Raw genomic sequence first — 17,629 nt, 5'->3', positions numbered from 1 at the left:
GCAGAGGAAAAGGGCAAGTGACAACAACAACAAATCAGGTGCTTCACCTCATCCTGTCCCATTTGACGATGAAATGCAAAAAATCCAAAGCATTGATGACAGTCTCGAGCCAGAGATTCAAAGGGAGTCTTTTGGAGTGACCCACAAGTCAACGTCATCAAGCTCTGACAGCTCAGCTGATCCACTTTCACCTGTGCCTGAAATGTCCAGTGTTCCTTCAAGCAATTCAGAAAGTGGTGAAAGTATGAAAGGGTCAACAGAGGTGAGGAAAAGGGAATGCTGTGCCAGTACTGGTCGTATGCAGCAGATGCAATTTTTTTTTATCAAATGAGGGCTATAAGCGCACAGCGAATAGCTCAAAGGGAAAAGAGAGAAGAAGAAAAGGAGAAGAGGCGTGCTGAGCGGCAAGCTGAGTGCATTCAAGAACGCCAGGAAAGTGGCAAGATGCACGAAGATAAACTTCAGCTCATCCGTGAGGCCTTGGGGCTCAAGCAATAAAACAGTACATACACTTTGGATGAAAATGTTTTTATGAGTGTTTATTTCGTGCAAGACAAAAACGTTTCTGTGCATGGTCATCACGAAGCATTGCTTTGAACATATGTTTAGCCCTGTGTTTGCATCACTACAGGCTTTGTGGGTACCTCTTCTTCAGTCCAATCTTGGACTTAATTTTTTCTCGTTTAACTTCTACACCTGCCCGTAAGAGGCTCTCTTCTCTAGATGTTCCGCTGCAGACTTCATCGGCAGTAGCGCTCTGATCATTGTTAACCTGGGAGCTCAGACGCATGTCCTCAAGTGGACTATTGAATGATTCCCCGTTGTCGATGCAGATGCTGTGAAGGACACAGCAAGAGATAATAAATTTTCACATGTTGTCTACATTGATGGGGTCCAAACGCTGTAGCTGCCTAAATCTACCCTTCAATTCCCCAAATGCGTTTTCAATTAGCACACGGGTGGATGAAAGTTTGGTGTTAAATGCCTTGTCAGAGGCATCCAGGCTTCCATAGTCTCGAATGGGAGTCATCAAAAACTCTCGAGATGGGTATGCAGCGTCGCCAAGAATGTGGTATTTTCCAGCACAGAGTTGAGGCAATTTCTTCGAAATGTTTGAAAGCCGAAAGATCCTAGAGTCGTGAATTTTACTAGGTGCACCAGTGCTGGTATCAAGGAACCTCTTCCGGTTATCACTTACCCCCAGCAGCGTCAATGATGGGTAATGGTGCATATTCACGTACACTGACCGCACCTCACCAACAGGGCACCTAACAGGAATATAGCTCCCGTCAATGCAGCCAATGGTGTCTGGAAACCCCGAAACCTTAAAGTTGAAAAAAAAATGTTACGAGAAGCCGGATTGATAGCCGTCATTATAGCAAAATTCATGTACAACACATGCATAATGTGGAGGTCGTGGCCTCGGCTCTCATCGGTGGCAAGTTATTTTTCCATCCACCTTCCTCCCCTTTTCTTTCTCCTCCTTTTTTTCTCATTTCAGCTTCAAACACAGCTCATTTCCCCCGTGCTTTCCTTGGCTGTTGGCTTTATATGGTTGTAACAGTCTGCTAAACACGTTTACAAATGATGATGGCCTGCATGTTGCCCAGCATGACCGACAAGCCCAATGTTCAGACAATTATATTAAAACAATGGCCCTCACTAATATGGAAGCATTGTTTGCCGGGTGCAAAAACCTTACGGGCATACACATGCATGCAGCAAAGCAATCACGGCATTAGGGCAATGTGTGAAGAGACTGCAGCTAATGCTCAGTGACAGGAGGTCAGAACATAGACATCCAAATATATAGGTAGTGTATAGATGTGTATTTTATTTAGTTAGGTACGTTAAGCCCCCTCGTAGCAACATACAGCCATTGACATTGTTACATGTGCAGGAAGGCATCAAATGCATCCACAGTTTGTTCATTCAGGCTTTTTATTCATACACCAGGGTGTACAGGAGGCCAAGGAAAAGCCGTTCTAGGACGTCTTGAAGAGCCCCTGGCCCCCAACAATACATTAGCAGCAGAACACACAAAGAGATAGTGAAAAAAATTATTACAGCCTAGTGATAACAAAGATCAAAATATTAGCGTGTAAGCATGCACAAGTATAACAAAAAAACATTCAGAGTTACAAGTGTTTCGTGAAGGAAAAGACAGCTTTAAAGGGTAATATAGATGGCAGTGACGTGCTGTTTTGATTAAAGTCAAAGCCTACGCACGGCGCAAATCAGAAGTAGAGAATTTTTGGTCACCTGTTCAAACGCTTAGCAAGCTTCTGCAAGTCATCTGGGAAGGTCACGATACGGGGCGCGATGTCCAGAAGAAACGCCATGACGCGGTACATCATCCTGTGATGTGTGCTTTCCCCAACCTCAAATCACCCTGCGACATCCCGTATGCAGGATTTATTGGCAGGATACCTAAAAAAAAGGGGTAAATTATTTATTAATGCAAAATTGTTAAACTAGCATCTCATGTTACCATCAAGCCTTGCAGCGAAGTATAGGAAAAATTTGCATCTGCCCAGTTGTCTCAAAAAGCTTCACTTGTGTTCATCAGGCACCTTTGGTACAGCCATGCGGTATTTTCCTCCTGAAATACTTCTAAAAACCATAGGCAAGAGCAGGAATAAAAAAACTGGGCACACTGAATTAAGTGTGATCAAACCCATTTACATTCACAGGTGGGAAGATTGAGCCCTTGAGCCCTTCGCATGCAGAAGAGCAGTGACCTGTAAAAGCAATTTCCAGCCATCATAAGCATTTGAGAAATCGGTTGGTAAACCCTCACGCAGTGTATTGGTGCATTCAATTTCATGCTTCGCGCCAGCTTAGATGTACCATGACGCTTTTGTCATCAGATGCCTCCAATCACTCATCCTAAATCACAACTCTTCTCTCTTTATTAGCAAATAATTTCGATATGTTATCACTTAAAACCAGCAGCAGAGAAGAACCAGACATAAGGAAGAACCACACAAACGTGAACGAGCAGCTTCATCCACGTCTGTGTGTTTCTTCCTTGTGTCTGGTTCTTCTCTAAGGCCGGTTTTAAGTGGTTGATGCACCAATTAGCTCAACAATATACCTTATTAACGTTTATTTCGATATCTCACGACAAAAAGGACAGCACATTCTCTTGAGGCGACTTTGGGGGCAGGCCTCCGCGATCAGTTCTTGAAGGGTAGTGCGGCGATTTCGCGAACTCAGCAGCAAGGGAATCTGCAGCCGACCATGACAGTCGGAAATTCCTGCGAAACTAGTGAGGTACAAAGATAAAAACGCAGGTTGGTTATTGATTACAGGTTCTGAGTAGGATGCAACAACTCACCTCTTCGTCCGAATAGGCGGCGACCGTCTTTTCCACATATGACTCGACCTTCGGTCGCTTCTCCGGCGGAGTAAAAAGCTGCTCGAACATCTGCTCATACAATGCTAAATCCTCGTCATCGCCGCTGCTGTCCGAAGAGGAGCTTGTGCTCGAATCTGTGCTACAGCTGCTGTCATCACGAAACAGCAACAACAACTCTTCGTCCAGACGGCAGCGCTTAGCTACTGCCATTACGCTTGCTGGCACCGGCCGACTACCACCGCTACCACCGTCCGCCATTTTTCCACGGCTTTTCCGGGGATGAAACCAGAAGTGACGTCAAAAAAGTCATGTGACTTCCTTCGTTCTCCCTGCTACTCCGCCGCTGACGACGGAGCACCTTGGACTGCTCTCGACTGCTCTCGGCACCGTCAAAGCGCGCCTCCTCTGCCATTGAAACACGACGCTCGCACTCCTGTTCGACCAATGGTAGGCGCTGGAACTCGCGAGAGCACTTTGAGCGCAGTTTCAAGTGCTCCTGTTCTGTGTTTGTTAAGAAGTGTTTGTTAAGAAGCTTGTGTTTCTACTAAAGGCTGGTTGAGCGTCTCTTTATCTCAATTGGTGTGAGATATTGATAGCTTTCTGCGATGTTTTTTGTTCTCTGATGACGTTTTCGAGGATAAATATTCAAAATTGCACACAGTATCCCGAGCCAGCGTTCTTTTTGAATATTCGAATTAGAATCGATTTCAAGATGTGTTCCTTCAAACCTTCCTGCAATCAATATATTAAAAGGTTACATTGTGCAGTTATTGCGCATGTTGCACATCGAGTGCGAGACCTTTAGTTTTTCGACAACCTAGGTTTGTATGACAGTTTGGTTGCAATGTAGCGGCCACCAGTCACTACTGTAAGGTGAAGGCCATTCATGAGTCTTAGGAGTTACATTAAAGTTTGCCGGCCAATGAGAACTGGTGGTACCACAGAAAATGTAGCGCACTTCCAGCCATAGGTGATTCTAAAGACGACATCAAATAAAAGTATACAATCCACCTTGATTCAAAGACTAAACTTCTGTACAAACAAATTCGTCATTGCTAGCGAGAACAGAGCTTTTGTAAGCGAGAAAACAACGCAAGTGGTATACTTTAGTGGCACGGCCCATTTCAGAGAATGATAGATTTCCATGGAAACAAACTATAGATTTAACTCGGCCTGATATTTTCCTTCGGTGTACCCTTAATTCACGTGAAAACTGGCTCCCATTACCACCTCTACTATGTATCACAATGACGTCGTACACACCTGAAAGAGAGAACATTGTCGAGGGCCCCAAAGCTCTACCGCTATGTAGAACAAATTTTCATTGGGTGAGTTGGTATGTGCTATGTATTTATTTTGTGACGCGAAAATTCAAAAATGGAAAAGAAAAAAATTACGGGGGCCCAACGCGCATCTTGGAATGTATTCGAAGCGTAGCTTTCGGGGAGCGAGTTAAACACGTGCTGTAAATTTGCTCATTTCATTGCGGCGTCTACGGCGGGAAGGAAATTGACGCGCGCGCATTAGCTCTTACGCAACCGTGTTACGCAGTATGGCACACACATACTTCATCTCAAAGAGGTAGTTGGCGTTGGTCCGATAAAAACGTAAGTGCGATATGTGGCTAACCTGCTAGAATGCAATCGGACTCTTGTTATCGTGGGAGACTCCAGTTGCGTATGCCATTCATCTGACTGTACTGAGTTAGCAGGGGCCGGTCGAAGTGCTGATGCACTAGCATGCATTACTGATAACGCTGGCCTAATTGATACCTGGTTTTGTGCTACGAGTTCGTACTCCCAAGTGCATTTCCAAAGGCGTTGCCATGCTCGTCTGAATCGCATATATGTTTCTTGAGCACTGCTATATTGCCGTATTTCATGTGCAGTATAAGCTATATCATTCTCGGATCATAGCACGGATATTGCGCGGTTTGGTGGTAATGATCGCGCTCATTTCAAGCCGAAGTGGGTAAATATGAAAGCCTAATGTAAGCTTAATTAGCTATAAAGATTTAATGTGCGCAGTATGTTCACCTCTTTTAAGAATGTACACTCATTTGCAGCTTGGGAAATGTTTAAACTGGGAATTCGAGACATAGCGACCTAAAATAGCTCCATCAGGTCGTATTTTAAAAAAAAAAACGGGTGATAAAGAAACGTACAGGAAAAGTATTTATAACCTTAAAAAGCTGTAATCAGATGCACGTCGTGCATATACAAATGAAATCAGCCTTGTTGAAAGTCATCTTCAAGAGCACGATGCTGAGCGCTGTAAAGGTGCTCGTAATCGCTCACGCACAACCCGTGCCTTGCACTCTGGAGAACGAACGCGCCAAGCGCTATTTGATGCGCGTCTCCATGCAAATTGCAACCTTATAACAGACATCTATTTGAATGGCACGCATGTCCCAAACCTTGACGGCAAAATCAAGTGGCTTCAAAGATATTATTCAAATCTGTTCAGCTCCACTCCCGCGCCAAATAGTTATTTTCGGCCCCACTTCATCTCTTCACTGAATTATCCACCAGAGGATAAGGATAAGGTTCTGTTATTAGTTTATCATTTACCCAATGAGCAGCAGAACTTGCCATTTAATAGTTACCGCTTTCCAAAACAACATGCCTTCATAGTATCTCCGGGGAATTTTATAAAGCATTTAAGTTTACATTTGGTCCTCTCTTACGGTGTTTACTTATTGCTAGTTTTGTTGCATATTGCCTACCACGATCATTTAACAAAAGTGATATTATGTTAATTGGGAAAAGTCGTGGCAAGGAAAAACTATGGCCTGTAGAATGCGATAGACCCATTACAGTTAGGATTGTAGACTACAAAATTTATGCGGGTCTTATGCAATCATCTTCAGTATGCGACGTAATTACTTAGTATACCTCACCGGACTTACGAATTAAAAGGTCATTCGATACAAACGAATGTACATGTAATCCGAACAGCTCTTCTTATTGCTCATCCCACTGTAAACACGTTGCACTGCTTCAGATCGATTTAGTAAAAGCATTTGACCGAGTGAACCATGCCTACATTTCAAACTTTCAGAATACGTCAATGTTGGCTTCGTTGTTTACATAGATGTTTGCATGTGCTGCACTAACTATTCTGCCACTATCATTGTCAATGGCAAGTTGTCAGAGCCGGCGTCTATTCTTTCCTCTTTAAAACAGGTTTGCCTGTTATTGGCACTTCTATTCGCCCTTTATTTAGAGCCATTGTGTAAAACAGTCTAAAGTGCAGTGGCATTCATGGTTTTAACATTTTGGGCAACGAATACAAAGCATTGGCTTGCATAGATGGTCTAGCTTTTTTTTTTTTTTTGCTCAGGCAAAGCAAGCACTGGAAAAGTCCTATCATTCAAAGAAACGTTTGGTATGGATTCTAGTGTCCAGATAAACTGGTCAAAAAACTCTCGTCTTCGCTTTGGTTTATAGGGATGTAGGCCGACTCACTACGCTGGCATAGAATGGACAGCCGTGCCACCTAAATAACTTAGTCTTTATTTTTAAGCGTATAAGATTAGTGCACATGTCTGGTGAGAACATGTACAGGCGCTTCAACGTCATGCGGATACCTATACGCCCCATCGGCTTTCTGTATTTCGTAGGGCGGTGGCATGTAATTTGTTCCTGTTTACAAAAACATTTTATGTACTGCAGATACTTCATTGTGCCCCAATATGACAGTTGACGTTTTCATACAATATTCGCTACATTTTCACGGTCTTCTACCTATGAGCATTAGAGGCGACGCAGTATCTTTAGACATGTATGTACTGGTGAACTTGGTCTGGTGCATCTATTCGTGTGATAGACTGTCGTTTCTTTTTTTTTTCGTGACATTTCACACACCAATACCACAACCATTCATTAGATCTAACTTAGTCAATGCGTTACCCAACCTGGTAGTTTAATCCAATATTCTGAATGACCATGTTTGTCGGTTTTTATCTATGAAATGTATTTCGCTGCTCAATTGCTCTTGCTTCAGTTTTCTACTGACTATCTATACAAAGCGCCCAGAAAACAATTGTGCAAACATTTGGTATCAATGATTTTCCCGCCTTCCCTTTACCGCACTACATTCTCCAGTCTGCTAGGGCATGACGTGCTTGAGCGAGTCCGCAAGATACCCTTATCCCCATGTACAAAACATGTTTCTTTAAATTGCACAGTGAAACGTTACCTGTGAAAACTTGCTTCCACAAAAACGAAAATTTTGCATCCACTGTGAATTGTCGCCTTTGCGATGCACACAGGACCAGAGATCATTGTTGCAGAAGTTGTAAAATATGCGATAATATTTTGGGATTTGGTTCAAGGATTCTTAGCAAAGACTTCATTTTGAATCAGCATGCCATCGGCCACTTGATCGCACCCCACGGAGAAGACATGCCTTTTGATTTGTTTTTCCTAAATGAACTACATAGCTTACGGAAGACACGGATGTTGGACCGAAACGCTGAGCCCATTGTTTCGTCAGAAATTCAGTAATCTCAAACGGTTGGTCACTTGAAGGACATGTATGATTTAAGAGAGTTTGAAACGGACTGGTACTACCTCTTCATAAGTTGCTTGTCGTAGGCACGTTTTCAAGTGCAGAAGTATTTGTGGCTTTTGTTTGATGCATGGCGTGGTCAGCGTGATTTATAGACCTTTTCTGGCCACGAAATCGAGATATGTTGGCTAGTGCCTGCAGGTTTCTCCCGTACAGCATATTTCTGGCATACAATATGTTTATTATTATTATCCAAAATACCTTACAGGGCCCAGAAGGGCATGGAGGAAGAGAAACAAGAACCAGCATAAATAGCAGTGTAGCACTACAACGCCGGCAGATGACAGGGACATGTTCTTCAGGAACAACTGGACAACCTGTTGAAAAACAGTCAGAACAGACGCTAATGTTATTTTAATGTCCAGAACAGGTTAATGTCCCCATCGTCGCGGTCGTCTGCATAGAATACACGCCTCATTAAGAACAAGTATCAAATAACGAAGCAAGATCCAAATCAAGAAGTAAAAGGAAAAAATTGTACAGAGGAAATGATAACAAAAAATGTATATAGGCGCAAGGAACATCGTATTATACCATGAGTAACATGAATGCGTCATATTTGGCTAATACATATCGTAAGAAAAAACAGTGGTCATACAAGAACTGTCACTGATATAAGATGCACAAGATAACAAGGTATACCGCAATAGCAACGAGAATGGAAATGCAAACCAACTCAAGAGACCCAAGTCACTACGTCCCTCCTTAGAAAAAAGTTTCCGCAGCTAATCATGGAATGAGTGATGGCCACAAATGGATGTGTTAGAGTCGGGAAGATCATTCCAAAGAACAATTGGACGTGGAAGTGCCGATGAATTGAAAGTTCGGGTCCATCCTTGTATGCGCTTTATGCTAAATTAATTATGCAGTGCTTCCAGAAGTAATGGAGACGGCCGTGTGCTGTAATGATATTTATGAAATAGGCATAAAAGAGCAATGGAACGACGAAAATGTACTGGTTCGAGAAAGATATCAAGTTTTATCTGCGTTATGCTCGAATGAGGACTGGGTTTTATGTAATGGAACGAGCGGCTCTATTTTGTACAGTTTCTAGCATTCTGATTAGATAGTTTTTATATGGTGACCGAATAGCTGATGCAAATTCTAGTTGCGGTCACACAGTTTTTAGGTAAGCCAATTTGCTTATATTCTTGGGGGAGTTTCGCAAGTTCCGGCACAGATGCCCAAGCGATCTAGAAGCCTTGGCAGATATGTTCTGAATGTGCCTCTCTCATGAAAGATTATGCTTGAGGTGAACATGTAAAAACCTGTATGTTTATGCCGGAGATACTATTGCGTTATGAATGAGGTACGAGAAGTTAGAATTTGTACGCTTGCGACTGAAAGAGATTTCTTTCCATTTAGTCGAGTTAAGCGTCTTTTGCCATTTAGTACACACGCTTGAAATGTGGTTAAGGTCACTTGGGAGAGCGAGGTGATCATCCATAGAATTATTTGAGCGGGAAATCATGCAGTCATCACCGAAAAGAACACTGCCTTAAGATGCGCCAGATGATACGATGCAGAATTATGACGTGAAATTGTTAGCTGCAGTGACCTGCAGGCGGAAAGGAGGAAAATTACGAAGCCATGACAGGGTTAGAGAGTAAAGGCAAAGAGCAGATAATTTTGAGAACAAAAGGGAATGTGAAACGCGGTCGAAAACTTTAGCGAAATCTAAAAAGATACACTTAGTGTAAAGGTTAGCGCCCATGTCCAAATGCTAGTCAGTCGTAAAACCTAACTGTTGCGCGTCGCAAGAAAAACTTTTCCAGAAACCGTCCTGTTTAGGAAACAAGAAAGAATTACGTTCCACTGTATATGTGAGAAGCGATAATATGCTCCCGTAATTTGCAGCAAATGTGTGTTAGCAAAATAGGGCGGTAATCTTCCAGTGAAATACATTGCGGGATGAACTTTGCGAACTTCTTGTCTGTAGGGATATCATAAGAAGCTAACAAACACTGACACCAAGGAGAACACAGGGGAAATTACTTGCGCCTAATAAATGAAATAAAGAAATGATAAATATAATGGAAATAAAAGTAGATGAAAAAACAACTTGCCGCAGGTGGGAACCGAACCCACAACCTTCGCTTTTTGCGGGCGATGCTCTACCAATTGAGCTACCGCGGCGCCGTTTTCCCATCCACTTTCTTTGATATTTGTGTGTCCTAGTAGAACCCTGGGAGTGTTAGAACCCTGGTTCCCACCTGCAGCAAGTTGTTTTTTCATCTACTTTAATTTCCATTAGATTTATCACTTCTTTATTTCATTTATTAAGCACAAGTAATTTCCCCTATGTTGTCCTTGGTGTCAGTGTTTGTTGGCTACTTATGATATGACTAATAAAATATCGGGCCCCTTGGTTAACCCCCTGTCTAGTCTGTAGGGAGCAGGCCAGGTGATAATCATTGCTGGAAGATGAGGCAAAAGATTTCGCTAGAGATCGCTGCAGTGTTTTTCGTTTTTTTTTTTAGTTTTGTTATCAACACCAGCGCTTGCCGACAACTTCAGGTTCGCAACAAGATGAACGATTCCTGCAGCGGAGATGGTAATAGGAGCCATGTAGTGATGTTCATGATGAGAAACAGCGGATATGTTGGAATGATCTTCCCTTCTGAATACGGATGCAAAATATCTGGTAAACACATGTGGACATTCACAGTCCGAAAGTGGTGTGTGATAATCACTACACAAGGGAAAATGCTTGGTAGTATTGTCAGGAGATAAAACACGCCAAACGTTTTGGGATTAGGTTTAAGGAGAGCTGGTGAGTGATGCAAAAAGTACTTATTTTTGGAAGCGCGAAGGGAAGAACATTAAGATTTGAGGCAATCAGTGTATTTAATTCAGGCTGCTGGCATGCACGCCAGCTTAGCCTTTTTGTACAAATGCTTTGTTTTTATGGTGACGGAGAGGTTTCTTGAACCATGGGTTAGTTTTATCGCTAGAAATAGATACTAAAGAAACATATTTGTAAACTAGATTATTTATCATATTCCTCAAAAGCACCCTGTTCTGTTCAACAGACCTGTCCGAAAATGGGGGCAGGAACGTTTTAACGTAGAATTCGTTTCGCGCAACATTCATATTCGTATAATTGGCTCTATTGCAATCGCGAATTTTCCTGGATGCGATAGCTTGGTGGCACATTAAGTGGTAAATGAATAAGCCTAAGGTCATTAAAGCCATGTAGAAATAGACCTTCATCAGTCGTTTCAGGCACATTGGAAAAGGCAAGATCTAAAACGTTTGGACCGCGAGTTAGTTCATGAATCAATTGAAAGAAGTTAAAATCTAAAGTCAACTCAATAAGCGCAGTGAAGCGCGACACTTTGATGAGAAATTCGACCAATCTTTCTGGGGGAAATTGAAATCACCAACCAGGTAAATTATTTCAGCTGGACATTTTTAGATGGCAGAAATAGTACTGCTATGAAGTTCAGAAATGAAGAAATGATCCGCTTCGGGTGGACGATAGCAGGCACCTACCAATACTTTCACCGATGAGGCTGCACAAGCAGCACAGATTATTTCAGGGGATGAGTCTGTATGGATGCGAAGTGGATGTAATGCTATTTTGATGGCGTTTAGAACACCGCCACCTTTTTTGAAAGAACGATCACGCCGGCGTATGCTCTGTTATCTTTAGTGGGAAATATTTAATCGTCCACTAAATATCGGCGTAGCCAAGTTTCTGTTAATGCAATAATATCGCTGTTAGTATCATCTATGAAAGAACACACATCGTCACGCTTAGGGTGCAGGCTTGAGATGCTAGTAAACTATAACGATAGATGTAGAGTAGTGCCGGATGACCTGGAAATTACCAGTGTGTTTTTGCTCTTTCTAGCTATATTGTGAACACACAATTCAAGAAATACCATGTAAGAAAAAAATACATTTTGGACTAATTGTTAGATGACTGCGCTGCTGTGGTGCATGACCTGGGCTCGATCTCACCATGAACGTAATTCATTTTTTCCCCAAATATGAGCAACTAGACAAGACAGCACCAGCTGTCAGCCAGGGTCAGGAATGCACGGTAGAGTTCGTGAAGAACGCGTCGCTTTAAAAGTCAGTACATGTGGAATCACGGGAGGCACTACGCAAGGTTGTTCAGTCAAACACGTCAATCCCTACGTGAAGTGTTCCACAGAAAGTATATATAGGATTCCGCTAAGCTGTGGAAGAACCTACGTTTGACTAAACTGGCTGCGGCGTCGACCACCGAATCAGGGAACATGCAAGGTGTTTGAAGAAGCATTTGGGTGCAGTTTTTTTTTAACGCATTCCACACTTTCCTTCGGTGAACCGCGTTTCTCTGATGTGAGAATTCTGGGTATTGCGTGGAGGCTATTAGAAGCATGACAGATTATATTCAACAGCTAAGCATATGAGCCAAACCGCAATTTCATTGTGTATTGCGCAAATGACATTGCTAAGCTCTTATCTGTTCATCACTCGTCTCTGCTCTTCGTTGCCCCACATTTATTCAGTATATCTACGTAGCAAGCTGTGCTTTTGAATAGACACTTGTAAGTGAAGCGCCTGCCTTAGATCCTCAGCATATCTGTTGGGACTCACCGTCCTCCCCAAGAAAGCGGCAGGCTCTGATCTTTCAATTGACACGCATTGGAAGGCAAGTGCTGTCGGAAGGCGCCATTTTATCAGCATCTGTAATAAACCCAGTGGTGCAATAACTGCTATCAAATACGTGCAGCTATATTTGCGCAACAGTAAATTGCGGTTGCAAATTGGAACAGTTTGCCTAAGCACTACAGGATTTCATGGTCTACGTATATACGCGCTACAATTATGCGCGTCCCTACCATCAAGCGATATTACTATTTGTTCTATCGTTGCTTTCCTCCGATGAGCTGAGCAACCGACTAGTGCAGATTTGGTCTAAGTTAACTGCATAGGTTCTGAAAAAAGAACTCTACTACGTAATACTCTGGAGATATGGTTCACGTGTTCATAAACAAATGACGTATACGTACTTACAAGTAGGGCAAGCGCAGCGGCCTCCAAGTAATAGCATCCGGATCTCCTTGGACGTCGGCACCAAGGTTTGTCTTTATTCTGCGAAGAAAAGCGTCCGACGATGCAGTAATTGGGCACACCCTGTGGACGTAATCGATCACAAAGCCTAAGAGTGGCACGAGGACTTCCCTATCGTTGCCTAAGAACACATGACGTAGGAAGATAAAGCCATAAGAACTCGCACTTGAAAGTTGCTGTGGACTATGCTCACCATAGATAAAATGGTACTTGAATAAATTATCAGTAAGTGGGTCACAAGTCCAGAGAGAAGGTTTCGAAGCTCAGCGAGCAAGGCAGTGGAATTCGGCGGTTTAACAAAATAAGTATTCTTTTTAGAACGGTGAACGAGATGTTTGTTTGTTCTGTAAGAATATGAAGCCCTGTCTCCAGTTATTGTGGAAAAGAAAGATCACTACAATCAGAGAAGTGCCAGTTATAACTTTGTTCTTCGATCACCAGTAACAAAAATCTTCGAGACGATAATTTCTAAGAGCCAGTAGATTCGCCAAGAAAAGCGCTATCTGATGTCAATTACATCTACATACGAACTACTAAATCCATGGATTGTACAAAAGAATTAGAGAGCCGAAGTAGAGGTCATTACAGTGTATTCAGCTACAATCTTAATGGAGGGGCACGCAAGTGCGATCATTGCGTGCCCTGCCACCTTGCGGATGAATCCAAAAACGAAGAATCGCCGAATAGTGCGATCCACAAGTGCAGTGCAATGCACAAGTGGAATACAGCGCGGGGCACATCCATGTTGATCAAGCAATGCGGTGTCTTACAAATACGTGTTTATTGTTTGAGCAGTGGAGGTCGATAGTTGGATGCATCAAGAACCGCAAAGACGTCGAAGGTGTGGCAGAGAGCGATTATATATTTTTAGAGATATTCGTATTACTGATTACATCAGAAACGTCGAAGGGTTCATAGCCGTTATCTTTAAGCACTTCTGCGACTCTTCTTCACTGGAGAATTAGATTGGCAGCCACTTTCCCTTCGTCCATATTCATCATACGTGAACTTTCAACCTGATCACGAAATTAGCACCTGCATCAATCACATCTATGGCCCCATTTGTAAACCTAACCGCTGTGCGACGCTTCGCTGAACATAGCCAAACGTTGTGACTGTTTTCACTGCACTAAACAGCCACTGCTTAATAAGCGACGGAGAACCTCGCTTGTATTTGTCGCACCACCTCTTCCACAACATGCGCTGGGCCAGACGGTAAATGTGACCCAGCGAGAAATGAGGGCTCTCTAGACACGCAAACAAGGATGTTTTCTGTCGCGCTGCTCGTGAAAGATAGCTCTTCGCTTTGCATATTGCGGGAAGAAAGACAGATGAATGGTGACATGCCGAGGGACGTCAGCCGCCGCAAAGGGTCGAGAAGCTGTGATAAGGTCTCGCAAAAACAGCGACAAGTAGGCTGTCTGCCCGCACGATTGAATCGCTGCGAAGAATCTGCGGGATTGGTTGCGTCGCGGAGGCGGCCGCAGAAGCTCCACCCGCGAGCAGAAACGGCGCACAGTTGTTATGCGTATTTGATTAGACAATAAGACTGTAAAAGTATTTAGCTTTGCCTAATACCTGACACGTGTTACATTAGGTCCACTGTGCATGGGTGTCTTGTATCGTTGACTACTTGGGAAGGCTGCCAGAGCTGTGTACCAACATGGCAGCAAGAAGAACAGCCGTAACCAACCGCTTCAAACGAAATTGTGTCTTGCTACTTGCTCTTGGTCGTTTGTGCAATAGATAAATGGTAAGACCAGCCCTGGCATTGTGCCATCTCAGACTATAGGACAATGTGTTATCGATGTCTGACAGTTATTATTTATATGAGCTCTTTGCTGTCATGCTCCTAAGCCTGCAGAAGCAGCAGAGAGCCCGTGAAGTGTTTTGACTCCCTCCAAACCGATGGCGACATAGCATTAGGGTTGATGAAGCGTTCGCGATGCTGAAAGGTCGAAAAGCCAATAATGTATTGTAATGGGTCAGTTTGTTTTCTGACGCGATGGAACATTGCAATCCGATTCAATGCAGTCGACAGGGACATGAAAAACTAAGCCACTAAACGCACTTGAAGCCCAGAACCTTGTGCTTCACCGCGCTGCACTCCATCATAATCCAAAAGCATAATTCTTCACTGTATTAATAATTTTGTTAATGAAGGAAAGAAACAAAATTGGAGAATGCTTGACGTCACGTTTCTGAAACCGGAAATGCCGCCGTGTTGGTGCGCCGTCTCCCGTTGCGCCTCCAATCATCTCGCCGGAGCAGTAAGGCGGGAGATTCGAACTTGCTTTGCTACGAGTCGCTGGTACTGTGTGCAGCCGACGCGCATCAGAACAGAGCTTGTGAAACTTTTGTAACTGTTTCAGTGAAGCAGATGCGCTCCTGTACTTTTCCGTGGCACGTTGAAGACGCTGATGAAGACCCACACCATGATGACTTGTATGCGTCTGTTGTTGACTGACAAATCGCACTCACAGACCCAAAACACAACTTTCAAGCTTAGACACCGCGCTCCAAATTTAGGTTGTCTCGCGGATAGAACCTGCTGCGAGAAAGACACGGACCGTAAAAATCTACCTCACTTTTCAGATGCCTAAAGGAGCAGCAAGAGCTTCAGGAGCACTGTTGCTATGGCAACGTTGACGTTTGGGGTACCGTTCCCAGTGCGAATTTTCGAGAAACCACGCGTGACTTCCGCCACCCTTTCTCCAATACGTCCGTGTTGACCGGCGCCTCTGCTATGCTTTCCTTCTTCTATTATTTCATTCAACTGTGTAGCGCGGTATGAAACTAAGGTATGCTAAGCGGTGCTCTCGGCATGTTACCGCGGTGATGCGGAGTGTCGGCACATGCGCAGAGAGCATGACGTACCGCTTATCACGTTGGCGTTTCACGTATGGCGCGAAACTAAAACCACGGTGCATCGACATAGGTCGCCAAGAGAAGGCGATGCTGAAATACGTGCTGAACGAAATACGTGTCAATTTCTCGCGTGGGATTGCTGTGCGACTATATCTAGAAACTCAAAACATCTGTTTCCAAAAATAAAAAAAATAAAATTAGGGGTTGATAATGTGGAAGCTTGGGCGAGTTGGTGATGCAATATTGACATGTTTGCACAGCGCAATATATGAGGACCGAAGGAAAAACACAACACAGGCGCCTGTGTTCTGTTCTTCCTTCAGTCCTCGTCTTTTGCGCTGTGCAAACATGTCGATATTAAATTATCGGCTTTTACGTGCCAAAGCCACTTTCTGATTATATAATAATATTTGGGGTTTTACGTGCCAAAACCACTTTCTGATTATGAGGCACGCCGTAGTGGAGGACTCCGGAAATTTTGACCACCTGGGGTTCTTTAACGTGCACCTAAATCTAAGCACACGGGTGTTTTCGCATTTCGCCCCCATCGAAATTTCTGATTATGAGGCACGCCGTAGTGAAAGACTCCGGAAATTTTGGCCACCTGGGGTTCATTAAGGTGCACCTAAATCTATGTACACGGGTGCTTCCCCATTTCTCCTCCATCGAAATCTGGCCGCCATGGCCAAGATTCGATCCCGCGACCTCTTGCTCAGCAGCCCAACACAATGGCCACTGAGCAACTACGGCGCGTCATGATGCAAACTAGAAGTGAGGCGTGCAGACAGGACACAAGAGTAGAGAAGTGGACAACACGAACGCCGACTATCAACTGAAGGGAGCACTGAGGCGAAAAATGAAAGAAGACACAAGACTCATCTGCGCATGCTCAGGAATGGTAACACCACGTGTCAATCGGGTACACGTGCTGGTCTACGTGAGAGATAACTGTTAAGACACTTAATCTCTTCCTTATGTAAAGTAATCGAAGGCTGACTCACGCACGCACTTCCACCATTATAGATATGCCAAGCCTCTACCATAAGACGCGTATCTTCATTCTTATGCCTGTACAGTATCGCGCATTCATCTAACTTTGGCTTGCAGTTACAATCTCGGCAATGTAGCGAAAGATTAGAAGGCGATCCACCGGTTAACGACCTTTTATGCTCCATTAGCCTCTGATTGATACACCGTCCCGTTTGCCCTACGTAGAACTGGCCACAGCTAAGGGGAATTTGATATACCACACCCATAGGACATTCTGTAAAACTGTTGTTCTTATTGTGCTTCACTGGACAAATATCTGTTCGTTTTTTTCCTTTAACCCGCTCCTTTTTATTCTGTACGGCAGCGCATATCTTACCTAGCTTATTGGGAGCAGTGAAAGCAACATTAACATCATATCTACTAGCAACTTTTTTAAGCCTGTGCGACACTGAATGAATATACGGAATAGCGACTACTCTTTTTTTGCGATTACTGCTTTCTGTGATTACGTCCGTCCACCTGGAAACCGACTTCTTTAGGCGCTCAGCTACAGTGGCCACCGCTACATTAGGATAACCTGCTTCTAATAGGCGCCGGACCTGCGCATTAAAACTGGCGCTCATTTTGTGCATGCAGGATCTTGTGAGGGAAGACTTAAGGCACGACATGGCGATTCCGTTTTTTACTAATTTAGAATGCTTGGATTGAAAGTTTAGCAACGGCTTCGAAGATCTTGGGGAGTACTGCCAACAAACATGATTTTGTTCGAAG

The 17,629-nt window shown here is 43.6% G+C and overlaps 1 long non-coding RNA gene and 1 pseudogene across 1 annotated transcript; both read right to left on the bottom strand.

Annotated features, from left to right (window-relative positions):
- Nucleotides 1–494: 494 nt before the first annotated feature.
- Nucleotides 495–5,424, bottom strand: LOC135897013 (putative nuclease HARBI1; annotated as a pseudogene).
- Nucleotides 5,425–5,435: 11 nt separating this feature from the next.
- On the bottom strand, nt 5,436–13,106 carry LOC139053804 (uncharacterized). The gene is made up of 3 exons (XR_011510792.1): nt 12,944–13,106; nt 12,524–12,613; nt 5,436–8,250 (listed from the first exon to the last, which is right to left on the bottom strand). It is a non-coding gene; the product is annotated as an uncharacterized lncRNA (long non-coding RNA).
- Between the last annotated feature and the right edge of the window lie 4,523 nt (nt 13,107–17,629).

The sequence above is a fragment of the Dermacentor albipictus genome, unplaced genomic scaffold, assembly GCF_038994185.2.
Source record: "Dermacentor albipictus isolate Rhodes 1998 colony unplaced genomic scaffold, USDA_Dalb.pri_finalv2 scaffold_223, whole genome shotgun sequence".
NCBI classification, from domain to species: Eukaryota; Metazoa; Arthropoda; class Arachnida; order Ixodida; family Ixodidae; genus Dermacentor; species Dermacentor albipictus.
The sequence above is the reverse complement of the archived record's forward strand: the minus strand, read 5'-3'. Positions and strand labels throughout refer to the sequence as shown.